The 26,521-nt window shown below is 52.0% G+C and overlaps 1 protein-coding gene and 1 long non-coding RNA gene across 6 annotated transcripts in view; one reads left to right on the forward strand and one right to left on the reverse strand.

Moving 5' to 3' along the window:
- Positions 1 to 596: 596 nt before the first annotated feature.
- LOC147349135 (uncharacterized) lies at positions 597 to 12,346 on the reverse strand. The gene is made up of 4 exons (XR_015149476.1): positions 12,213 to 12,346; positions 11,398 to 11,585; positions 3,578 to 7,882; positions 597 to 1,069 (listed from the first exon to the last, which is right to left on the reverse strand). It is a non-coding gene; the product is annotated as an uncharacterized LOC147349135 (long non-coding RNA).
- GPR68 (G protein-coupled receptor 68) overlaps positions 807 to 26,521 on the forward strand; it is a 38,457-nt gene continuing 12,742 nt past the window's right edge. For 2 of the 5 annotated variants that reach the window (XM_086363239.1, XM_086363235.1), the window contains exon 1: positions 1,065 to 1,648. The gene's annotated coding sequence lies outside the window, so the exon portion shown is untranslated. Of the gene's footprint in view, positions 893 to 1,064; positions 1,649 to 11,578; positions 11,848 to 23,128; positions 23,401 to 26,521 lie in introns of those variants that run through there. The other 3 variants (XM_086363237.1, XM_086363236.1, XM_086363238.1) reach the window with 3 other exon arrangements.

The following is a 26,521-nucleotide window of genomic DNA, read 5'->3' on the forward strand; positions in this document are numbered from 1 at the left end:
TGAATTTTGCCAAGCCTATGTATTTATAGCCAGCCTATGCCTGCAAGAGATGAATGAGTGTAGTTCCAATGTGAATGTCAGTTGATGTTTTATGTTAGCAAGTAAGATGAAAGTGAAACAAGCCAAAGATGTGTATCAGAACTTCACTCATTGATGACATGAGCAATTGCTCAGTCAGGTAGTAGTTGCTGAATGCTGGCCAAATTTCCTCAATTTTTTTGTGCTGCTCACATTGTGATGGCTTACAGACACAGCACATTAAAAAATAAAAGAAATATAGTCTACATACTATATTCACCCAAGATACACCTCTAAATTTAATCTGCACTATTCACATTTTTCCTATCACTTTCTCAATCAAGTCTAGAGAGTCTAGACACTGCAGAAGACATAAATCAAGCCCTGATTGGTAACACATGCCAATTTCTGTGGCAGAAATACTCCGGCCGTGGCTGATTTCAAGCTGCAGCCATGGTGTTACTAACCACAGAGGCAGAAGGAGACGTGCAGTGTACCCTGTAACATATTCATGCCAGATGGAAACAGGTGCAAATAACCTGAAAAGCACAGGTAACAGTAAAATAATTAAGAAGAGACACATTTTGAGTATTTATTACTATGGCTTTTAACATAAATTACTCGCAGCTTTACATAAACTCATTTTTAATGATGGCCCTGTTTAACAACTGGCTTGGAAAATTCCGGGAAATTCACTAACCTGCTCTCACAGGTCAGTACAGGTTGGCTCAGTGCACCACTGAGAGCACCGCCTTTAAGGGATGGGCTGAAAAGCGGAAGAGACAGAACAACCGAGAAGAATGGGCCAAGAAGGAGGAACATCAAAGAGCAGAGCAGCTGGTGTGCAGAGCTGACCGTCCTGGCAGAGACGCAGGTGTGCGCAGTGTTCCTCGCAGTGTTCCTCCGCACAAGGGCACACAGAGGCCACTCGGGTCAAGTCTGGAGGCTGCCTCCGGCTTCTCGTTTCTTCCATTCTCTCTTCTTGCCCTTCTCCCTGGAGCTAGGGCAGGAGTGAGCCTGGGGAGGTTGACAGCATGGGGGACCTCTCCATCTGTAAAGTGGGGCAGAGTGGACAACAAGAAGTCGGGCAGGAACCCAGGGGTGGGGAGTGGGGAAAGGGAGGGTCCTGGCAGGGACCAGAAAAGAGGTGGGGGTTGGGGCAGGGCTCAGAAATGCCGTTCCCAAACTCGGGCTTTGGGGCCCAGCCCACCGAGGTCAAGTTCACCAAGTCACACGACACACGCAGCCTGAGCTCTGGCAGAAGCAAACGGGCCACCTGCTCCCGACTGCCCCTACCCGCAAGAGACCCCAAATGAGCAGGTGGAGAAGAAGCCCCCGGGCCCCTCCGCGTTCCCCACGGGACAGCAATGGCCCTGAGGAGCCCTCCGGGAAGCCGCACCCTGCCCTGGCCGCCGCGAGCCTCCGCCCCCTCCTCCGCCTCCAGGTGGCGGCGCGACGCGCGGGCGAGCGGGAGCCGGAGCCCGAGCGCAGCGCGGTCCACACCACGCCCCCGCCGGACCCGGGTCCCGCCGCCGCCGCGCGGCAGTCCTTTCCTCCCGCCCGCCGGCGTCGGGCCCAGCCGGGCGGGACGGACCCGCGGCCTGGCCTCCGGCACCCGGACCCGAGAGAGGTGAGTGCGCCGGGATGGCTCGGGTGGGGCTAGGACAGCGGCTGCCGCCCGGCCGAGTAAACCACCGACCTTCAGTGAGGCCGGTGCCCCACCCCCACTTCCCGCCGCCCACCTGGAAAGGAAAATGCAAAATCCAGTCTCCGACAAAGGCCTGGGGGCGGGGGGGGGGGGGGGGGGGGGGCGCCGGGGGCGTGGAGAGAGGAGAAAGGCCAGGAGGGAGGTCCTTATCATTCCGGGGTCCAAATTGATAGTGCTTTGGGGGTCCAGGGTCCTACCGCCCAGAGGGCGTGCCGCGAGGGTGGCGTTTGGGGTGCTGCGGGCCAGAGCGGGTTGCCCTGCCCAGGGACCCTGGAGGCTGATCTCGAAGTCTAACACTGTCCACCTCCCCTAGGGCATGGCCCGACCCTGGGTAACTGCAGCTAAGAGGGAGGGGCTCGGGAAGGGGGTCGGTTTGAGCCCTGGGAGAGGAGTCCAAGGACCCAGTCCCAGGCTGGGCGCTTTCCTGAGAGGGAGGTGAGTAGGGGCCAACTGCCATCTAGTGACGCCTGCTGGTGCCTGGCTTCAGAGGCGTCATCCCCTGCAACTGTCTCAGATGATCTTTACATCCATTCTAGTCCAGCACATTGGCTGTCAGCTAAGTGGTAACCCCGGGTGGAGGGAGCTGGTTCCTGCCCAGACCACTCACACTCTAGCTGGGGAGACAGACTCAAATTCAAGAAGTGACTGGTGGGAGGTACACCTTGCTTCTCCTTCTTGCGCCAGATGACTAAGCTAACTAAGGGACACCTGCCCCCCAGCAATACACTCCTGGACTAATTAGAAACCGCCCCCCATCCCCACCATCAGTACTCAAAGGGCCCCTTCTGTATCCACAGCACCACGCATACCAGTCACTGGGAGAACTCCCAAGATACCTCCTAGTCCCCCCTTGCAGACTTCAGCTTAGAATACACCTCTTCCAGGAGGGCTACCCTGACTGCCTCCTCTTGATCAGATGCTTTTTGTACACTGGGCTCCCAGTGTGGCTCCTCCTGCCCATCACCCTCCAATCATAGCTGTTATCAGAGTACTGTAGTTGCTGTGTCAGTGCCAGTTTTCCCTTCTGAATCAGAGTTTCGAAAACTCAGCCATTCAAGTTCCATGTTATTATATGCGTGATGTTTTCCCTTTGAACGTTTCTTCCCCTAGTCGTAGCATGCAGGATCTTTAGTTGCGGCACTAACCCCGGGCCCCCTGCACTGGGAGTGTGGTGTCTTAGCCACTGGACCACCAGGGAAGTCCCTTATGCTGTTTTCCTTTGAATAGTTTACTCTGGAGACTGGGTTACTGCAGAACCTCTATTCAGAGTAATAGAAACTTGAAGCTTGCCATTTCTATTTTCAGATCTCCCCTGTGCTCCTCCACAGTTTCTTGGGCAGAGGCCATCACTTTTTTTGTTACCTTGGGTCCAAACCCTGATACCTCAGAATAACGCCTAGGTTCCCCAACTGGTCTCCAGCGGAGGACGAAGAGGGTCTAAGAACCCACATTCTAAAAAGAGGACAGCCCCCCGCCCTTCTCCACTCCTCCAGGGCCTGGCTCCCTCAGTGCCTTGGGGACAGGAGAGAGAGGGACAGGCGTCTGTGTCCCATGATGCAGCCTGCCACCCGAGGTCCCCTTGCCCTTGGTCATCTCTTCTCACCGGCCAGCCTGCGCTGGCCCTGCTGCCCCCTCAGGGGCACAAGACGAGAGTTCTTCAGAGGTGCACTGGGGCCTCCCTGCTGGCCAGATCCCTGATGTGGGAGCCTTGGCTGCAGCACCATCTCCTCCATGGCTCCTGGCTCCCACCCCACTGTTAGACAGTCCTCCTGAGAGATGTCAGCTTCTTTCCTCCTCATCCACTCAGCCACACAACCCTGCATGACGATTGGAGGGTGTTAGGCCACTCACTGTCCACTGGGCCGCCTCTTGTCTCTCTCCAGGTTTCTTCTCTTCCTCTCCCAAAAGGCATCCTGAGCAGATTAGCGTGTCCCCTGCCAGAGCAGACCTCGTCCCCTGGGCTCCTCTCCCTGTGGCAGCCCCACCCTCCAGCTCTAGGAGACTTTTGGAGAATCTCACAGCCAATCACTGCTCACCTCTGATCCCAGTTCCTACTCCGCCCTCCCCAGTACTGAGTGTGCCTGTGTTAGGGGTGGGGATTAGGATGGGGAGGTTCTGAAGGAGAGTCAGATCCATCACTGAGGGACACTTAGTGCTTCTTTGTCCTCAACTGGACCCCAGTGGTCAATTCCAGGGCAAGAGAAAGAACCCTCGACTCATGGTTCTATTATACTATTATGTCCCTGCGTTGGGAGTCCAGAGTCTTAGCCACTAGACCACCACGGAAATTATACTTTACATTAAAAAAAATTGAATAGAAGTTGTATTCTACTCCCAGAAGTGGAAAATCAGTGCCCCTGGCCACAAAAGGAAGGTAATTAAATAAGAATCAGTGGTATTAAACTTGAATTAGCACCTGTTACCTGCAGAATACACCTGAGGCTGACTCTCTAGGTTAGAAAGGGAGATTGTTGTTGCTGTTTAGTTGCTGAGTCGTGTCCGACTCTTTGGACCCATGGATTGTAGCCCTCCAGACTCTCTTCTATCCATGGGATTCCCCAGGCAATGCTGGAATGGGTTGCCATGTCCTTATCCAGGGGATCTTCCTGACCAGGGATCAAACCCACATCTCCTGTATTGGCGGGCGGATTCTTCATCACTGAGCCACGTAGGAAGCATAGCAAGAATTAAAGTGGTGCTTGGGACATAATGGCACCCACCTGAGACTTTCTCCTTCGTGTAATAAAATGGATTAGGATAGAATTGGACTGGGAATAGCAATCTTTACATAGCTAAATTCCTATCATTCAGCACCTGCTGAGTGCAGGGTATCACACAGAGCCCAAAGATATGCCCCCTTTACAAGCCAGCCTTCTGCTGTAAGGCTTGTCATGTTTTATCGCAGTGGCATATTGGCTTCCACCAGGTCTGTCTGACTCATTCCTCTATCCAGGTACCCCCCACAGGGCCTGGAGCACAGGTGGTGAATGCACAGATGAATGAATAATGAATGAATATGTAGGTTGACCTCCTTGACTTTGATCCCACTGGGCTGCCTCCAGCCTTGCCTTGCCTTTCTCTTCCTCCTGTCAAACTCAGCATGCTCCATCCTTCAAGGCCCTGCTGAGGGTTCCCCAGGAGGCAATCCTGCCTCTTAATAGTCCATCCCTGGCAGTGCCTATGCCCAGGGGAAGTTCAATTCCAGAGTCCAGTGTGTTCCCCACATGTCCAGAAGGCGAGAAGAAGGGGGTGATGCCACAGGTGCTCAATAACTACCGCAGAGTCACTCCACATGGTGCCCCCTTCAAGGATGCATCTGCCTCAGCAGCTGTAAGACTTCCCCATTGCTGCTGTAACAAACTAACCACAAGCTCAGTGACTTCCAACAACACGAGCTGATTATCTTAACAATTCCAGAAGTCAGAAATGGGATTCATGGCTGAGTTCCATTGTGAAGGCTATAGGAGAAAATCCATTCCACTGCCTTTTTCACCTTCTAGAAGTGGCCTGCATTTCCCGGCTCTTGGCCAGCTCCCATCCTCAAAGCCAACAACGGCTGGTCCAGTCTCTCCCGCCCCGCGCCACTCTGACATTCTCCCTGTTCTTCTTCCATCTTTTTTCCATCTTTCACCCTTGTGATTGCACTGGGCTCACCCAGATAGCCCAGAACAACCTCCCCGTCTCCAGATACTTAACTTTATCACGTCTGCACAGCCCCCTTCCCCATGTAAGGCAACATATTTATAGGTTCTGAGGATTAGGACGTGGGCATCCTCGAAAGAGACCCTTATTCTGGCTACTACAATAGCTGTCCCCTGGTAGGCAGAGGACACAGCAGGTTGTGGTATATTAACAATAGTTGACATTTGCCGAGCATTTAAGCTCGGCCAGGAACTGTTCAGAGCACATCACCCAATATTCTGTGAGAAAGATGCCAGTCTTATCCACCTCACTTCATGGATGAAGCCCTAAGAGGTTAAATAACTTGGCAAGAGGCTGAGCTGGGGTTTGAACCCAGGCTGTCTGGCTCCAGGGAGCATCTCCTAATTTTGAGGCTACCTTCTCTGGCACCATGATCAACCCAGGAGATGAGTCGACAGCCTGGGAGCAGCCCAGGCAAGGTCTGAAGCCCAACACTGAGGGAGAATTTTCACCAAGACTTTCTGGGTGAGACATCACATAGACTATAAATTCTTTGCCAGTTCTCTCTCATTTCAGCCCTTTCTCCCCAGCCTAACACTCACCCCCCATCAGAGGCACCTGAGCTTATCCAGGGAAGTTGAAGTACGCTCCCAAGGGTTCCTTTTAGGGGCTCCAGACAGATAAGTCTGGAAGAGTTTGTGGAACCTGAACTGGAGAGACACACTTAAGCCTTCTACAGGCACTGGATAAGAGGGTGTCCTAACATTTATTGAGCACCCACTAAAGGTAAGCATGGTTGTAAAAGATTTTTTCATATTAACTCATTTAATACAACAACTCTGTGAGGTACTGTTATTATCCCCATTTCACAGATGAGGAAACTGAGGCAGAGAGAGGTCATGTAAGTTTCTGAGGTCACACAGCCAGTGTGAAGAGCCAGGATTTTACCTATTCTCCATGAGCAGGAAGCTGGTCAACCCCAGCCTGCCCTGTCTCACTCCACTTCAGTCGGCCAAGTCCTCTTTTGTCCCTTCTCAGTGTAACCTCCTCCCTTTGCACCTGCGCAGCTGGGCTCCCACTTTGTAGGTCAACCAGATTTCTTGAGAGCACCATTATATTTCATTCTTACACCAACCTTCATTATTAACCCCATTTTAAAGAAGAAATGAAACCTCTGGGAGGCTGAGTAACTTGCCAGAGCTCTAACAACCGGAGCACAACTGATTTAGGATTTGAACCCAGACATTCAGATGCTCCCAACTCAGCCTGAGCAAGCCCAGCCTGCAGGCCTCCTCCAGGAGTCCACAGCCTAGCTGGGAAGGTGACACGGGTTCCCCAGCTCTCCAGATGTATGTGCCAATGCTTCAACTGGACTTGAGCTCAGAGCTTCCTGCCTTCGGGTGTCCAGGTTAGTCACATACTGTCTGAGCGCCCACAGATGATCTGAGCGGGAGCAGAAGCAACAGTGTGGCATTAATCAGGCTGGTCGACTGATTAATCAACTCAGGTCCAAGCCTGCTGGCGTGTGGTTGCTGCCAGGAAAGATCATTTTCAGAAAAACCAGCCCCTTGTTGCCTGAAACCGTCCTGGGAGTTGCTGGATTCCGCAGTGACGAGTATTTCTCGAAAGGAAAGTTGCCCACCTTAAGGAGGAGCTAGGAAGCTCCCAGCAACAGGAAGCACAGGGCAAGGGAGTCTGCAAGAGGAGGCCTGGGCGGAGATGAGCCGGTGTCGGAGCCAAGTGAGGAAGTTAGGGACTCAATCCCGTCGTTTGGGGGATAAAGAGAGATTTCCTCTGAGGCTGGCCAGCTGTGCTAATTGGAAGAAGGAACTGGAAAAATGGTATCTTTTTTTTTTTTTTTTTAAGGTAAATAGTCTATACACATTCCTAAATAGGCACACATCCTTCCATTAGCATGAGCTCACCATGAGGACACATCTAGAAACACCTGCATCTGTACCAGCCAGGGTCTTGGCAGAAAGAAGAGGCCACTCTGGCGGGGTGACTGGGGAGAGGGTGACCCAGGGATGGTTTTCAAGGGATTGGGGAGGATTAAGGGAACAATGCAGGATGGTGCAGCACCCCAGGACTAGCATCTCTGGGGAGCTGTTACTGTCCCCAGACCTGTAGGAGGAAGGGGGTGAACAGCACAGGAGAGAGACTCCAACAGGAGCTGATGAGTGCAGTAAAGGGGGGGCGACCAGTCTAAAGTGCCCCCAACTCCCCTGATCCCAGTCTCCGGTGACCCTCTGACCCCAGTGAGTGCTTCCGCTTGCCCAACCTAACAGAGAAGCCAGAGAGTGAGGGAACCCTGTGATATAATCAGTAGAGTAGGATGGAGAAGGGTGAAGAATGGATCTGCACGGGCCAATAAAAAGTCCTCCATCCACTTCCAGCCTGAGACAACCAGCTCTTCCATGCTTTCCATCAGCTGCCATTTCTAAGTCCCTGCTGCACGCTTCTTGGGCTTGACAGCAGAAAACGCCAGTGCCAAGACCAAAAACCTACAAGAGACTGGAAAAGAAGACATGGACATAATCGGTACTTGTGCCAGCTATGGAGGAATTCTGACCACGTCTCTGGAGCCCAGCCCAATGTGGGAGAGGATTTCTGTGGGCAAGAAACACAGTTATTAGCACAGCATCTCAAATCCGCATTCCAAGAGCATGGGCCATAATTTACCATTCTCTAGGTCCCAAAAGGCTCTGGAAAACAACACATGCCTCGTTTTAACTAAATGGGCTCTTTGTTGTTTATATATGGCCAATGCCAAATTTTGTTTACAAATTCTGCTGACCCTGCCAAGGTCTGGACATCTTGACACCAAGAAACACAGTAAAGTCTAGCCAAAAGCCACTGACTCTGCAGGCGGTGCAATGAATCTCTTTGCTTCTCCAAACCTAGCATTTTCTCAGGGAGAGCCAGAGGTGCCCATCCCCCTATTCCACAGGACTATTCTGGATTTTTAAGTAAGCGGTATAGGTACCATGAAGGCTTCCCCTGGTGGCTCAGCGGTAAAGAATCTGCCTGCCAATGCAGGAGAGGCAGGTTTGATCCCTGGGTTGGGAAGATCCCCAGAAGAAGGCAGTGGCAACCCATTCCATTACTCTTGCCTGGGAAAACCCTATGGACAGAGGAGCCTGGCAGGCTATAGTCCATGGGGTTACAAAGAGTCAGACACCATTGAGCGACTAAATAACAACATAGGTACCATGCTGTTCTATCACACTAAAAAATGAAATGTGAGTTGAAATGGAGTTTGTTTTAATTGAAGACTGTGAAAGTTTCCAGATATGTCTGGACATCTGTAAACAGAGACTGTAGGCTAGAAAAAGAGAAGCAGGGAGACGGGATCACCGAGTACTGCCATACGGCCCCACTCCAGACGCCCCCACCTGATAGATTACAGTGTGTTCCCACCCTTGGAAATGGGCAATATGGCAGCCCTTGCAGGATTCACTTTACAATAAACTTTCTACGTCGCAAGCACTGTACCCCTGAGAGTCAGAATCCTTGACCTAGCAACTGATGATGGGCTTTAAACCCCGCTTCTATCCAGGAGGGATAGGATGAGGCATAATGTAATTGCTGCAGGAAGCAGCTTCACAGCCAGGCTCAGACACCCAGAACTGAGTGGCCTTAGGCAATTCACTGAAACTTGTTTTCCTGATCTGCGAAAGGCAGAGAATAAAACCACAGTATTCAAAGGGTAAGAACCAAGAGGGTATTTGGAATGGACCATAATAACAGCTATATATAAGAGGGTATTTGGAGTAAACAACAATAACACCTAACATCTACTGAACCCTAGTATGTGCCGGGTACTGAGCTAAGGGCTTGATTTAACTCATGCAGTCACCTCAACCTCCTTTTGAAGCTGCATCCCCATTTCACACACCAGGAACCCAGCACAGAGGAGTCCAGGGATCTGTCCAAGGTCACCCTACTAATAGGTGCAGAGACAGAATTCACACTCTGGAATTCAGGCACTCTGGCTTTCCAAGCCAAACTCTTCACAACCACTTTCAGTATGGCAATCTTTCAAAAAGTTTATCTGTGCATTTTTGTGGCATGAGTAGTTAATCCAGAAGACTCCATTTGTGAAGATTTCACAAGAAGGAATTTCAAAATGAGGACCAGCAGAAGAGCCTGCTGGGCACATGCCCAACAGGAAAAGCAAAATGCCTTGCCTCTCCCTGCTCCCCTGCCCACAGTTCATTTCCTTCCAGGGGCTCACCTAGCAGCTCAGTCATGAAGTGTGGAACTTTGAGCCCCCAGAACAGTTAGCAGAAGGTGAGCCATCAGACTGCCTCTATCCCTCCTCTGCCTGCACTCCAACTGCCCGCCATCCCTAACCCCCAACCATCCATCTGACCCACCAACCACACGAGCTTCAATGGACTCCTGCAGCGACCAGTCCCAGACACTCGGTTCACAAACAGGAACAAAATGCCCTGCTCTCAGCTAGGTACAGGGCAGGGAATGAGGGTCCTGCAGAGCGATGGCTGTGGGCCAGTGACCCCAATGGGAAGTGCAAGGGATGCTGGGAAGGGAGCCAAGTGAGCAGGGAGAGGGACTCAGCACAAATTGCCTGGGACAGCCAAGCAGACCTGATAGGGGAGGTGAATTTCCGATCTTAAAACTGGGGCAAGGGTCCAGGAGGCAGGACAGGAGGTCTTCTGAGCGGACAGGGACACAGGAGGTAAGGTGCGCAGATGTGAAAGAGCAGAAGATGCTGAGGGGCCAGCAAAGGGGTGGCTTGGGATAGGATGCAGGTGGTGATGAGGGCTCTGGACTCACCTGCCTGGGTTTGGATTTCATTGCCTCTACTTAAAAAATCAGAGACATTATTTTGTAAACAAAGGTCAGTCTAGTCAAAGCTATGGTTTTTCCAGTAGTCATGTATGGATGTGAGAGTTGGACCATAAAGAAAGCTGAGCACCGAAGAATTGATGCTTTTGAACTGTGGTGTTGGAGAAGACTCTTGAGAGTCCCTTGGACTACAAGGACATCAAACCAGTCAATCCTAAAGGAAATCAGTCCTGAATATTCATTGGAAGGACTGATGCTGAAGCTCCAATACTTTGGCCACCTGAGGTGAAGAGCTGACTCATTGGAAAAGACCCTGATGCTGGGCAAGATTGAAGGCAGGAGGAGAAGGGGACAACAGAGGATGAGATGGTTGGATGGTACCACCGACTCAATGGACATGAGTTTGAGCAAGCTCTGGGAGTTAGTGATGGACAGGGAAGCCTGGTGTGCCGCAGTCCATGGGGTCGCAAAGAGTCGGACACGACTGAGCGACTGAACTGACTGAGTGACCTTTGGCAGGTTACTTGACCTCTCTGTGCCTCATTCCCCTATGCATAAAATGGGGATGCTGCTGCTGCTGTTGCTGCGAAGTCATTTCAGTCGTGTCCAACTCTGTGCAACCCCATAGACGGCAGCCCACCAGGCTCCGCCATCCCTGGGATTCTCCAGGCAAGAACACTGTAGTGGGTTGCCATTTCCTTCTCCAAAAATGGGGATAATAAGAGTGAATAAGAGTATCTATCTCATAGAGCAGTGAGAACCAAATGAGTTCATGCATTTAAGTACTTACAGCAGTGTTGGCACCCAGTAAGTATTAATACTCAAAAGCCCAGAGTTATGACTATTAATGTTTTTGTCTGGAAGCTTGTGGGGCAAAGGGCCCTGAAACCTCCTTGCATTCTCAACAAAACCAATAGGAAGTCCTCTGAGCTGTCCCTGGCCACCCCTCCTGCAGGCACACTCAGGCGGTCTAAGGCACCAGTGTAGGGATCCACCAGACAGCAAACCTAAGTGCAGACCACCCACCCCCACCCACCCCCCACCCCCCGCCAACCCATCGACCCCTCTATCTGGGCCTCATTTCTGAGGTCCCTGCGCGGTGGAGAGAGGCCTTGACAGCCAGGGGACCCTGAATCTACTGGATGGCTACTGATGTCATGGTGCTGGGGACACAGAGGTGAACAGCACAGAAAGGTCGTTTCAGGGACTCTCCTTACCTAGGGATTCCTGATGTGGCTGGAGAAGGACCCTTGAGCTTTTACAGCCGGGCCAGGGTGGGTGAGCCCCCCGCTGGCCGCTCGGGAGTCTGTCCCCCGGGGCAGGATAGTAGCGAGGGCGGGAGAGAGCTGAGCCTCCAGGACGGGTCTGCGCGACCGACCGCGGCTCTTCCCGGCCGGCGCCAAGCCTGTGGTCGCAGAGAAAGGCAGGGAGCTGGGGCCAGAATGGGTGTGCCCGACGGGGGCGGGAGGAGGGGCTGGGGGAGGGAAGATAGGGGCACGCTGTGGCTCCAAATTCGAGGAGGAGGAGGAGAGTCTGGCCGGGAAGCGGGCCGCCGGCTTCCCGCGACCACCCCCATCAGCAGCCGCCGACGCAGTGTCCACCCCGCTGGCGGCGCGCCGGCTGTAAGAGGGACGCGGGTGACTGCGCCCCGGCCTCTCGCAGCGCAGGTACGTGCCCCCATCCCAGGAGCCTTTCCTCTCCTCGCCACCGCGGTGGGGTCGCCGGCTCGCGTGCGGGCAGCGGCCGCCCCCCGGGTTCCGGGCATCCAGCTCCGCGCCGCCCGCCGCGCGGCCCGCGAGCGCGCGGAGAGGGTGGGGGTCAACCGGGCCCCACGTGCGCGCGGGGAGGCCAAGAGCGGGGGCCCGGCGGGTGCGTGAAGGCGGCGGGCAGGAGCGGCAGCTGCGAGGCTGCCCGGCAGGATGTCTGCCTGCGGTTGCCGCCACCCCCTGGGCTAGCTCCGTGGCCACCTGGTAATTACTGCCCTCCCCGGCCGCCTGCCCCTCCCCGCGAAAAAAAAAGTCAGACAGCTAACCCTTCTCCTTCTAGAGCTGGAAGGCACAGGTGATCCACAAAGGCTTTCCTTGCCTTGCCCCATATCTACGCGCGGTTCCTCTCCCGCGATGGGCAGCTCCATCAAGCATAGGGCGGGATTACAGGGGCCAGAATAAGTCCCCCTGCCACCGAGGAAGGGGAAAACCTGCCCGCGATTGGCCGAATAAATGCCAGGTGGGGTGGCTGGTTGGCCTGGGCCCCGGTCTGCAATGAAACCGGCCCAGTTAGTCCTGGAGCTGGAGAACCGCGCAGCGAGCGGGAAGGCTCTTTGGGGTTTAGCGGTGGACCTAGGAGAGAGCACTAACTTGGAGCCAGAGGCTGTGTGGCTTTGGGAAGGTCACTTTTTGTGGCTGGGCCTCTGTAAACCGGAGATGACTACTAGCTGCCACTTCACAGAAGGGTTGTGAGGACAAAAAAAGATACGGGAATGGTTTGAAATTCTGCGAAGCTGAGATGATATGGTTAGGGTTTGGCTTCACCCCCCACGCCCACCAACGCACATGAGTTTCCAGAAGAAGGAAGCAGAGAAGAGAATTCCTGAGCCTAACAGAGGAAGCAGGGCTGGAGCAGTGTGGATGCTTTAGACTGTACAGATGAGAATTATCTGCCCACAAGAGCCTAGTTTCAGAACGAGACATTGTGAGTTCAAATCTGGGCTTTTCCACTTAGAGCTCTTACTACTTTTAAGCCTTTTAAGCCTCAGTAGCACCATCTGTGAAATGAGTATGATAATAGAGTATCCTTCCTAGAGCATGAGATCGTGCAGGTAAGGATCCTGCCTTGAAAGCTTTGCAGTCCTCCCTAAATGTTAGCTCTGAGTATTCTTCTTCTTCTTTTTAAATATTTATGTATTTATTTGGCTGCATGAGGTCTTAGTTGTGGCCCTTGAGATCTTCCTTGGGGCATGCAGGTTTCTCTCTGGTTGTGGTGCGTGGACTCTAGCATGCACCGGCTCAATAGTTGCAGCATGTGGGATCTTAATTCCCTGACCAAGAGTCAAACCCATATCCCCTGCATTGATTGGAAGGTAGATCCTTAACCACTGGACCACTAGGAAGTATTCTTGTATACTCTGAGTATTCTTGTTATTACTATTATATTGCACCCTTCTGGGTACAGCACACATTGTAGAGAAAGAAGACTCATCTAACAGCAAATAAAGAGTGGAAAACAGTTTCATCCTTCCTATCGGGCTGGTCTCAAACAAGATACCTTGGCTCTCTGAGCCTTAGTGTTGTTGTTCAGTCTCTCAGTCGTGTCTGACTCTTTGCAGCCCCATGCACTGCAGCACACCAGGCTTCCCTGTCCTTCACCATCTCCCACAGCTCACTGAAACTCATGTCCGTCGAGTTGGTGATGCCATCCAACCATCTCATCCTCTGTCATCCCCTTCTCCTTCTGCCCTAAGTCTTTCGCAGCATCGGGGTCTCTTCACCTCAGTCTTTCCCTGAGTCAGCTCTTTGCATCAGGTGGCCAGACTATTGGAGCTTCAGCTTCAGCATCAGTCCTTCCAGTGAATATTCAGGGTTGATTTCCTTTAGGATCGACTGGTTTGATCTCCTTGCTGTCCAAGGGACACTCAGGAGTCTTCTCCAGCACCACAGTTCAAAAGCATCAGTTTCTCCTCAGCCTTCTTTATGGTCCAACTCTCACATCTGTACATGACTACTGGAAAAACCACAGCTTTGACTATAGGACCTTTGTCAGCAAACTGAGCCTTAGTATCTAATGTGGAAAATGGAGATTATTACGCCCACCTCACACACTAAAAAGCCCTTTCATGATTTACAGGGGGAAAAAAAAGACATGTTCCATTTATCTTTTGTTACACCAAAAACCACTTCAAAAGATAGTGGCTTAAAATAACTCACCTGTTTTGCTCACGAATCTGCAATTTGTTCACAGCTTGGTGGGTATAGCTTATCTCTACTCCTTGCAGCATCAGCTGAGATGGCCCAGCTGGGGATAGAGGGTCTTCTTCCAAAAATCACACACTTGTATGGTAACCCAATTGATCCTGGCTGTCAGCTGGGTCTGTAGCCCAGGGTCTAGGTTCCTCTCAGTGGGCCTCTCTGAGCCTACTTGGGCTTTCTCACAGCATGGCATCTAGGTTTCAAGAGCTACTATCCCAAGAGACAGGAAGAGGGAGCCCCTAGTCTCTTTAGACTTGGACTCAGAAGCTGATACAGTATGGTTTCTGGATCATTTCATTGGTCACTAGTCACAGAGCCCACCTAGATTCAAGGGGAGGGGACTGACATATCTCTTCATGAGAAGAATATCACATAATTTCTAACCATCTTGAATCTACCACAACTTGAAAGTCTTTCCTTTGTTTTGTTGTTTTTTCTGAATGCCATGGTGACAAATTAATTAATCTTTGCAGAAGACATAGGCTTCTCCTAGGAGAAGACTAGCAGGGATACAACCATCCATGACTAGGGCCTTATCCCAGAGCCCATTTGGTCAGGATCAGTTTCTCTGGATCTGATTCTAGGCTGAGGGAGCAGACATGCTGCATGGCAGCTTCTCTAGAATCTGTTTCCCTGGAACCTCTGAGGCTTCAGTCATCAGCTCTACCAACCCCATGCCCTTAAAACAAGAGGAAGAAGCCAGAGAGAGTCATTTGAATTCAGAAAACTAGATTTTAGCAGGTGGCCCTGGCTGACTGAGCATCTTTGTAGCTCTTGCTCCCTGGAGAAGTCTGTTTCTCAAGAGGGTTGCTGCCTGGGTGTTTGGAGTGATTGTTGTCAGACATTATTAGGTTATTAATTGATGGGTTGGAGCACTCTGGGGCTAAAGGCAGGAAGCTGATGGGAGAAGCAGGTGCAGGGAGGGTTGTCATGGCAACCTTGTGGCCTGTGGTTTGTGCTCTGGCCTCAGAACGGGAAGGATGGCCCAGACAGCTCAGACCTTCTCAGACAGACCACAGATTCTCCAAAGAGAGACCAGAGTCTGTCTTTTGGGTTTATGTTGTAATGCGTTTCACACACCAACGCACACACATGCCCCGGGAGTCAAAACCAACCTTCTTCCTGCTGCCCCATCCCATATCCTGACTGCTTTCCCCAGTTTGCTAGCTCCTAACTTCAATTTTGGAGAAGGCAATGGCACCCCACTCCAGTACTCTTGCCTGGAAAATCCCATGGACGGAGGAGCCCGGAAGGCTGCAGGCCATGGGGTTGCTGAGGGTCGGACACGACTGAGCGACTTCACTTTCATTTTTCACTTTCATGCATTGGAGAAGGAAATGGCAACCCACTCTAGTGTTCTTGCCTGGAGAATCCCAAGGACGGGAGAGCCTGGTGGGCTTCTGTCTATGGGGTCGCACAGAGTCGGACACGACGGAAGTAACTTAGCAGCAGCAGCAACTTCAATTTCAGCCACGCTGGCCTTCCAGGCGGACTGCAGAAAGAAACGGAGTTTAGATTCATTTATTCATTCAAACGTTCAACACATTTTTGTTGTGCCTTTCGGACTTCCCTGGTGGCTCAGACAGTAAAGCATCTGCCTACAATGTGGAGACCCGGGTTCAATCCCTGGGTCGGGAAGATCCCCTGGAGAAGGAAATGGCTACCCACTCCAGTATTCTTGCCTGGAAAATCCCATGGACAGAGGAGCCTGGTAGGCTACAGACCATGGAGTAGCAAAGAGTCAGACACAACTCAGCGACTTCACTTTCTTTTCTTTCTTTTGGACTGAACCACCTTCTCTCCAACAGAAAACAAAATAGACCCAGCTCCTCCCTTCTCATGGAGCTTGCTGTCTGGAAGGAGAGATGGGCATAAGACATAGTCATACAAGTTCCCATGCACTGCCTGGGGAATTATTAAAATACAATTAATTCAGACCTTGACTTGAATCCCAGCACTGCCCGTTGCCAGCCGGGTGATCCTGGGTCTCTTTGGTGGGATAGTAATAATTTCCTGGCGGGGTTGCTGTGTGGAGTTATCAAGGCGCCTTATGGAAGCACAGTGCCTTGTGTGTTGTGGTAAGCTCAGAGCACGTAACCACCCACGCCAGTGCCCTTGTCCTGTGTCCATTTATCATTCAGACCTCACAGGCCACCTTCTGTCTGTATGAGGAGCTCTGGTCCTAGCTCCCTGGCAGGCAGAGTGATCAAACACCCAGGCATCTCCACTCCGAAGGGCAAGTTGGCCAGGGAGGGATGAAAAGAACCCAAGGAAGGCTCTGGTTAATGCCATGGGATGGGATGGGGAGGGAGGTTTGCTCATCCCGTGGGTGTCAAGGAGGGCTGTGTGGAGGAAGTGGCATTTGAGTCACCCTTAAAACAGTGGTTCTCAAATTGGTGTGTGTCAGAAAAACCCAAGGGAATTGCTCAAAGTGCAGCTTCTTGGGGCTGGGGGTGGGGTGGGGGGGTGCTTCCCTGGTGGCTCAGTGGTAAAGAACCTGCCTGCCAATGCAGGTGGGGAAGATCCCCTAGAGTAGGAAATGGCAACCCACTCCAGTATTCTTGGCTGGGAAACCCCGACAGAGGAACCTGGTGGGCTCCAGTTCATGGGGTCACAAAGAGTCAGACGAGACTTAGTGACATTTGAGAAGTGCTGCTCACAGGGCCTTAGGTACAACATGGGGGTTGTGGTAGACAGAATAATGGCCCCCAAATGATGTCCAGTTCCTGGTCCCTGAAGTCTGTGAATATGTTACCTTACATGGTAAAAGGACATTAAGGCAGCAGGTGGAATTAAGGTTGCTAATCAGCTGACCTTCAAATAGGGAGATTGTCCTGGATTATCTAGGTGGGCCCAGTGTGATCACAGGGTCCTTAAAAGGAAGAGAGGGCTGGGGGGGCAGAGAAGGAGATGTGAAGATGAGAGCAGAGGGAGGTCAGTGTGGTGTGATGACAGATGGACTCAGCCTGCCACTGCTGGCTTTGAAAGCGGAAGGGAGCACAGGCCAAGGGATGCCAGAAGCCTTTAGAAGCTGGAAAAGGCAAGGAAGTGGGTTTTCCCCATACCCTCCAGGAGAAAGGCAGGCCTGCTGACACTTGGATTTTAGCCCAGCGAGACCCTTTTTTTTTTTTTTTTGACCACACCTCGCAATATATGGGACCTTAGTTCCCCTGCATTTTCCAAGCACAGAGTCTTAACCACTGGACCACCAGGGAAGTCCCAACTTTTTTATTTTTTTGAATAATTTTATTTATGTCTTTTTGGCTGTGCTGGGTCTTCAGTTGCTGTGCGGGCCACTCTCCAGTTGTGGTGTGGAGGCTTCTTATTGCAGTAGCTTCTCTTGTTGCAGAGCATGGGCTCTAGAGTGCTCAGGCTTCGGTAGCTGTGGCTCCTGGGCTCTAGAGTTTAGTAGCTGTGGCTCATGGGCTTAGTGGCTCCAAGGTATGTGGGATTCTCCCAGACTAGGGATCAAACTGATGTCTCCTGCAGGCAGATTCTTCACCACTGAGCCAACAGGGAAGCCCTCTTTATTTTTTTAAGACCCACTTTTGACCACCAGACTGTAAGAAACGTGTGTTGTCTTAAAGCTAAATTTGTGGTAATTTGTTTCAGCAGCAACAGGAAGCTAGTCTAGAGCCCTGTCTTTGGAGTCAAACCACTCTGCGTTTAGCCTGCTGTGTGACCCTGGGCAAGATGCTGGCCCCCTCTGAGTCTCAGTTGCCTTGCCTATCGAAGAGAGTTGAAGTGAAGCTTAAAACGGGAGACATTTGGAAGGCACTCAGCACGTGCTCCCAAAATGGCACTTCCTGTGCTCCCTGATCCTGAGTTGCTCCCGCCTCTTTTCTGACCCCATGAGGGAGGGCAGCAGAGCCAGGCACTACGGGAGGTTCTCTCCTTGTCCTTCTCTTGGTCCTTGAAGCCATCCTAATTCATACCTGGCCACTTGGAACTTGCAGCAGTGCGAAGCCTTGCATCAGCTCCTCTGATGTAGGTGTGTGCTGCAGTGTGAGGCTGGGAAGGCCAAGACCAGTTTTCAGTGCACAAGTCGTCCCTGCAGTCAAACAGCAGACATCTCATGATAGAGAGTTCTTCTATTTTTTGGAGCCCTTGGGGAGCCTCCAAGACCTTTACCCCAACTAGCCCCATTCAGTAGAATACCTGTGGGGAATACGGTACACACCGTGACAAGCATCCTACCAGGCTGGCCTGCCCATCCTTCACCCTCTCTAGGGAGACTCAGATGGAGGGGCAGGACCTTCCAGCTCGAGGGAGTGGGGCCATCACCATCACCACCACCAGTCTCATCATCACTGCATCCTCACTACCATTGACCTACTAAGTGCCAGGCACTTGCTGGACCTCATCTTTGATTCTCACAAGTGCCAACTGGTCATCCAGGAATGGAGTTTCTCAAGGTCACATAGTCAGACAGTAGCAGCACGGGGACTTAACCTCCACAGTCTGGCCCAGAGTTTCTGTTCTTAACCGCTCCGTGTTGCCGGGAGCCAGCGTGAGGAACTCCGCCCATGGCAAAGGTCATGAGGAAGGAGGCTCGGCATACGCAAAGGCGGGATCGAGCCTCAGGAGTCCCCCTGGAAATTCTCGAGCATCAACCCCCCAAAACCAGAGTCTGTCTACTTTACTGCCTTGTGTTCTCACCTACACCTCTGACTTTACGGGGGCTGTCCCCCACCACCATCTCTCTCCTGAATAGGTTCTTCTGGCCACATGTGATTGTTCAGAGCCTCCCAACCATGAGAGGCATGAGATGTTCTAAACTGTCTAAATACAGATTCTTTTGAGCAGTTAAAAGATTGATTAGAAATTGTATTGGTGAAGGGTTTTTCACTTGTTGGGCCAATGTTTGCTGCTAAGTTTCCGTATCCCTTACCTATTGTGTCCCTGGCAGTGTATTGATTAATATAATTGGTGTATAGGAATGTAAGTAGTAGCTTTAATGTTTGTAACCTTGGACCCTTGAGTTAATTTTTTTTCTTGTTATAGCCCACCACACTTTTGCCCTGTAGGAATGCAACTTTATCTAATGTTTTTGGAGGGTGGCACCTGACTAATCACCTTTAGAGAAAAATAAGTTTTCTGAAGAAAGGGTCTTAAGATGTTAACAGGCCTCTGGGCCAGAAGATGATGCAAATCACCTAAACTTTTGCATATGATAAGTTTACAGGAAGAAAGCCTGGCTTACTGCATGACTCTACCCCTTCCCCCATTATCTTTCACCTTCTGGCTGAATTATTCAGCCTCTTTTCTCCACTAAATTTTCTCACTGAGCTATCCTTATTCTATTACTCTTTATATCCTTAATTAACATTTAATTAAGCAATTGTTTCCTGGTCCTCGCCGACACCGTCCTCGCTTCGAATTCCCTGGATCCACCGGGGCTGGACCCCAGCACTGTGTGACTGTCATGTGCTGGAGGAACTTGCATTCTGTCACCAGCTCAGGGCCCACTCCAGAACCCTCCCTCTGATGACTCCCAGGCTGTCTGGACCTCTAGGGAGTCGGCAGTAGATGCCCAAAGGCCTTGTGGTCTGGGGCCCTGGGGCCCTCTTGGTGACCTCTAGAGCAGCCCAGGAAAGTCCACCAGCCCTTCCAAGCCTCTAGGTTCATGAAGCAGGTGTTTATGCTGAGGACACAATAGGGATGCCCAGGGCTTATCCTGGGTATCCCTGGTGACTCCGATGGTAAAGAATCCATCTGCAATGCGCGAAACCTGGGCTTGATCCCTAGCTTGGGAAGATCCCTTGGAGAAGGGCATGACAACCCACTCCAGTATTCTTGCCTGGAGAATCCCCATGGACAGAGGAGCCTGGTGGGCTAAATCCGTGGGGTCACAAAGAGTCGAACACGACTGAGCGACTAAGCACAGCACAGCACGGGGCTCATCCAGGTTTCCAGGGCTGTCATCCCAGTGGGTCTACAGTGCTTCATGACTGCTCTCATGGGGCTGGAAGAGCAGAATGAGCAAATGATTTCAGGTGACAAGCCTGGCCCAATTTCAGCCCTTATGTCTTTCTAGGCAGGAAAGAGCCACAGAGGCAGCCCTAGCATCCCAGAGGACTCAGGCATTCTCACCCCTCACCAGATGCCCGCCTCTCATCAGTGGCAGCTCTGACATTCTGCCCACTTTGGGCTTAAGGAGAGAAGTCCGAATGGGGAGAGGTGGTCTTCTCCTGAGGTTGTATTTTAATCACAAGCTCACTGCATTTACTTGGTTGTAGGTTTACTTGGAGAAGTTGCAGGGGGACTGAGGTTACGATGGAGTCTGTAGGATGCATCAGGCCACCGCTTGGTGCTTGATGTCATTGTGGTTTCTAGTCCTTCTTTCCTGTTTTATATTTAAAAAACATCAGCACCAAAGTAGAATACACACAGGTTCTTTTTTCTCTTCCTGAGCGGGCATTTCACAGAGGATCTGGGCTCACTCATCTGAAGTCAGCGTCATCTCTCCATCTGCAGTTCCAAAGGCCCAATAGGAAGGGGGGGGGGTGGTCCCTGGCGAAAGCAGGGTACCCACTGCCATCAGTGGTCCTGCAGCTATGGATGCTGATGGTATAGACAGCCTGTGTGTGTGCATCCTGTTAGGCTGGGCCACCCTGTAAAGAGTCAGGGGGGCTCTCTTTGCTGGGTGTGCCCTGGGGGCAGCCAGACTTTCACCCTTAGGTCAATCCTGCACTCCTTCCCCACCTCCTTTCATATGGCATCAGGAAGAGCCCACAGACTCCTCCACTCTGTGTCCGCACACACTGCTGCTCGGTGACAAGGCTTCTGCTGTACTGGACAGAGGAGGAGCATTTGCTTGGAGGCCCAGGCCCCACTGAGGGGCATTTTTGCTGGGCCCCCTACCAGTACAGCCTCCTGGCAGGACTGTACCAGTTCACTTCCTAGAGAAGATGAAATCACAAATCACCCAACAAAATAGAGAATGCACATCCTCAGTGCCCCCCGATGTCCCCCGCCCATAGTGGACATTGGTTTTCTGGCTCCAGCAGTGTTCTTCCAATCAACTTCCAAGGAGACACCACAGAGAGAGGAGGTTAAACTGAAACAGCACAGCAGACCATTTGGAGATTCATGGCTCTATCACTTAGTAAGACGTATCTAGAGCTTTTGCCCCTTTGGGCCTGAGTTTCCCCATCTGTAAAGGGAAGAGACTGGGCTAGGTCACCTCCATGGATCCTGTTAGCTCTGCTGGGCTGAGGGAGTTCAGGAAATGGTCCTGAGAGCCAGAAGACCCCATGAAGCCAGAGCCCCATGCTTGCTCCCTGCTCGGGGCCACGCTGTTTAAAAACATGGATGTTTGAGACTTCCCTGGTGGTCCAGTAGATAAAACTCTGGGCCCCCCAATGCAGGGTTGTTTTTCAGTTGCTAAGTCATGTCCAACTCTTTGTGATCCCATGGACTGCAGCACACCTGCAGACTTGCCTGTCCTTCACTAATCTCCCGAAGTCTGCTCAAACTCATGTCCATTGAGTCGGTGATGCCATCCAACCATCGCATCCTCTGTCGTCCCCTTTTCCTCCTGCCCTCAATCTTTCCAAGCATCAGGGTCTTTTCCAGTGAGTCAGGGCCTGGGTTCAACCCCTAGTCAGGGCACTGGATTCTGCATGCCACAACTAAATATCCCACATGCCACCATGAAGACTGAAGATCTTGAATGCTGCAGCTAAGATCTGAAGTGAAGTGCTAGTTGCTCAGTCGTGTCAGACTCTTTGGGACCCCATGGACTGTAGCCTGCCAGGCTCCTCTGTCCATGGAATTCTCCAGGCAACAATACTGGAGTGAGTAGCCATTCCCTTCTCCAGGGATCTTCGCGACCCAGGGATCGAACCTTGGTCTCCTGCACTGCAGGTGGATTCTTTACCATCTGAGCCACCAGGGAAGCCTAGCACAGCCAAATATATAAACATCAAAAACAAAACATTGATGTCCACCTTATTCACAACCCAGAGGCTTCCTCCAATGCCCTCCTTCTGTTGATCTGCAGAACAAGTTACCCCCCACCCCCACCCCCCTCGCTCCCACCTCAGCGCTTCTCCTCCTGACTGTCCCCTGGAACCACCCAGAGAGCTTTTAAAAACACCGAGGCTGGTACCTCACCTCCAGAAAATATGATTTAATTCATCTGGGATGGGGCCCGGGCAGTGGTGTTATTTGTCATAAGCTGCCCAGTTTTTTGCTCATGTAGTTGTGCCCCACTGACCCAGATGCTGGCTTCTGAAGGGTGACAGCCTGGGGGTGGAGTGGAAACAGTCAGCTTCCTCCGCCGTGTCTGCTGTCCTCTCCCTCTTGTGTCTGTGGTGGTTGTTTCATCGTTCAGTCGTGTCCGACTCTTTGCGACCCCATGGACTGTAGCCCACCAGGCTCCTCTGTCCATGGGATTTTCCGGGCAAGAATACTGGAGTGGGTTGCCATTTCCTCCTCCAAGGGATCTTCCCAACCCGGGGATTGAACCCCAGTCTCCTGCGTTGGCAGGTAGGTCTGTGATACTTTCTAGTTATCTGAGCGTCAGCCTGTCTGGCTCAAGTCAAGACCTCTGGCTCAGGGGTTCAGCATCCTGAATCTCCTGGTGTCTTGCAGGTGCTCAAAGGCGGTTGGGTGGGTACCATTAGCACACCCGGCTCCTCCTGAATCCCCCCAAGTCCTTGGGGTCCGTGCCCCAAATGGAGGCTTTAGGGTTCTCGGCAAGGTCGCGCACTATGTCTGGGGTGTATGGAAGGCAGGCTCAGGGCGCCTGTCCAGCCGCCTTCATCCTGTGGTGGGCGAGCTTTCCTCACAGCCACCCAGCCTGACACCAGCTCTGAGTTCACATGATCCTGCCTCAGCTCGGGAATGGGCAGAGCCTCCCGCTGGGATTTTCGAGACTGAGCTAGGGGGCGTGGCCTGTCGGGGGCGTGGCCTTCGGGAAATCGCGGGAGGGGGAGCTTGGGTCCTGGCTGCGGGGTCCTTCCTCTGCGAGCGCCGGAGGAAGCCGGCTGGTGGAGATTTGCGGGCTGAGCTCAGGCGGGCCCGCAGAGTCGGAGAGGACCCAGATCTCCCGAGGCTGCGGCTCCCTGCCTCGCTGTCTGCTCCTCCCCACCTGGCAGCAGCGGCCGTCCCCTTCCTGGGGTCTGGAGCCTGGGCAGACAGGGGTGGGATCCTGACAGAAGAGCAGGTCAGGAAATCGATTTATCAGCTCACGACCCTTAGAAAAACAAAATAGAGTAGAAATGATCCGAGTGCATCACAAGTGATAAGGTAAGTACTGCTCTGGGTCCATGTGTCTCTGGTGTCTCTATGTGTCAAGTGCATTCCTTGCTGTGATTTATGATGGAAAGAGCTCAAAGGCAGCAGGTTGGTGCCCAGTGGTCTGGGCTCTGGATTCAGATCCACCCAACTTACTGTATGGACGTGAGCAACTAGGTTAGCCTCTCTGGGCTTCAGGTTCTGTGAAATAGGTTCACAGTGCCGGCCCCACCGACTCACTGTGCCTTTGTGAGCTCCCGATGGAATTGAATGTTTAAACATTGACGAGGGCTTTAGAAGTGAGGTTGTCTCCTTGCTTTTGCTGGAGTGAGGCTATTTAGGGAAAAGCTGGGGACTAAGGGGAAAATGCAGTCTGATTCTACTCCTGCCCCAGAAGGAGACATCAACGACCTCTGAAAAGGGCACTTTTAGGAAGTGTTTAAAGCATGTGGAAGTTTGACCAGCCAAAGGGAAGGGAAGCTGGGCATGCAGGAAATCCCCCAGCTCGCTGTGCTGGTGGCTCCCTGAGCAGAGCTGCCCAGCCCATGAGTAACTGTGTGTGTGCCATCAAGCCACCACTCAGAAGAGACGGGTGACAGATTAGACCGCTGTTTATGCACCAGCTCAGCACTTTTGGCCTAGAACGTGCATAGGGCTCCCAGCTCGAGTCAGAGGCCCTTCCTGCCTTTGGGGATTGAACTGCTCTTGGATGTTCAAGTCCTCGGAGGCCTCTATGAGGTTTTGGGTTGCTTCACACGTACTGTCTCAGTTTCTTGTTGTGGTTTAGTCACTAAGAGGTGTTTGATTCTTTTGCGACTCCATGGACTGTAGCCCACCAGGCTCCTCTGTCCGTGGAATTTCCTGGGCAAGAATACTGGAGTGGGGTGCCATTTCCTTCTCCAGGGACTCTTCCCAACCCAGGAATCGAACCTGCATTGGCAGGCTGGGTTTTTTTGTTTTTAACCACTGAGCCACCAGGGAAGCCCCTCAGTTTCTTAGCTGAATGGTAACGTGAGGCAGACGCAGCGGCTCTGTGTTTTGATTCTTTGTCCCAATCCCCTCTACCTTGGGGATCCAAGCCTTGGCCACACAGTAGGTTCTTTACCTTGAGTGGTGAGAAGATGGTTGGCATGCCAGGTGTGGTGAGGAGCGGGGAGGGCGGGGGTGAAGCTAGCCCAGGCCCAAGCCTGTTGGCCTCCAGGTGGCATCTGGGTGAACTGGAGCCTGGCAAAGCCTGGAAGTGAGGGGTGGTTGCTCTGTAACAACTGTGATGGTCAGAAAGTGCGGTGTAAAGGAAAGCGTGGACCAATCTGAGCTCAAAACCTGGCTTGCATCATTTGTTCTTGTTGTCATTTAGCTGCTAAGTTGAGTTTGACTCTTTGCCACCCCATGGACTGTAGCCCGCCAGGCTCCTCTGTCCATGGCATTTTCCAGGCAAGAATCCTGGAGTGGGTTGCCATTTCCTCCTCCAGGGTATTTTCCAGACCCAGGGATTGAACCTGCATGTCCTGCATTGCAGGTGGATTCTTTACCACTGAGCCACCAGGGAAGCCCTGGCTTACATCATGTAATTATTGCTGAAAGCTCAACTTCTGTATACACTGGTGCTGAATTGAATCGTGGAGACAGAGTTTTGGATGAAGTAGAAAAGGAGAAAGTGCTTCCCTGGTGGCTCAGACAGTAAATCATCTGCCTGCAGTGCAAGAGACCTGGGTTCGATCCCTGAGACAGGAAGATCCCCTGGAGAAGGCAATGGCAATCCACTCCAGTATTCTTGCCTGAAAAATCCCACAGTTAGAGGAGCCTGGTGGGCTACAGTCCATGGGGTCGCAAAGAGTTAGACACGACTAAGTGACTACCACAACACACAAACGGATAACTGTATTACTTTGCCAAAGAGGGACACTGGGGGCTCTCACCGTGAAAAACTATGTGTGGCAGCCCCAGAGGATTTGATGAAGGGTTTTTCATCAGTGGTTCAAGGGTGAGGTCTCTGATAAGATTAGGTATGAGCAGGGCCTGTTGTCGTTGTTCATTTGTTCAGTCGCTCAGTCGCTCAGTTGTGTCTGACTCTCTGCAACCCCATGGACTGCAACACGCCAGGCTTTCCTGTCCTGCACCATCTCCCAGAGTTTACTCAAACTCATGTCCATTGAGCCGGTGATGCCTTCCAACCGTCTCATCCTCTGTTGTCCCCTTCTTCTCCTGCCTTCACTCCCTTAACTTCATCTTGGGTGGTCAGTCTCCTAATGATGATGAGCTTCTCTCCTCCCATATAATCTTGCCTCAGGTGGTTTCTTGGCTGCCCCTCTCTTGATTAGCAACTGTTCAAATCTGCCCTTCGGACCTAAGGGAAGATCATGAAGGCTGGAGGCTGGCCTACAAGAAAGAGGGAGACACAAAAAGGCTTTCGTGCCTGCAAGCTCCGCAGGGCCCCCCACGGATTTAGAATCTTGAGCAGCCTCAGTTTTTTCATCTGGAAAATGGGTGCTGGTGAGAGAGAGGATGAATGTGCAGCAATGTTCCTGGCACGTGGAGGGCTCTTCCCTGGAATGGCCTGGTCCATCTGTCCCAGCCACACGTTCCCATTTACAGAACACCATGCACCCACTGTGCCTTTGATTTTTGGGGAGCAGGCTTTCTGTGGAGTACAGGTAGAGAGGACACTCCTGGAAAAATGCAATTTCCATGGAGGGGTACCTTTCCTCTGGGAGTGGCAGAAGGGAGAGCTGGCTGTGATGAGGCCTGGGTGACAAAGCAGGATCCTCTGCAACCAGCTCAGGTCACTTAAACAGATGCCACAGGCTGAAGAGGAGGCCATAATGATTCCTCCCTCTCACTTTTCTGTTTCCATTAATGAGTTAATGATATTTCCATCGTCCGTCCCAGCACCTGACCTCAAAACCCTCTACCCATCCATCCATGCACCCACCCATCTCTCCACCCATTTACTCACCCATCTGTCCATCTACCCCCTTATCCTTCTATTTACCCATCTTATTCATCCACCTACTCCTCTGTCCATCCACCGAACCCACCTACCTCTCCGTGCATCCATCCATTTTAACAAATAATATGAGGACCAAGCACTGAGATACATCTCAGATTTGTCCCTGACTGTCCTCAGCTCCTT

The sequence above is a fragment of the Bos grunniens genome, chromosome 21 (genome assembly GCF_055505025.1).
Source record: "Bos grunniens cultivar Pamir isolate PY7600 chromosome 21, Bosgru_T2T1.0, whole genome shotgun sequence".
Taxonomy (NCBI): domain Eukaryota; kingdom Metazoa; phylum Chordata; class Mammalia; order Artiodactyla; family Bovidae; genus Bos; species Bos grunniens.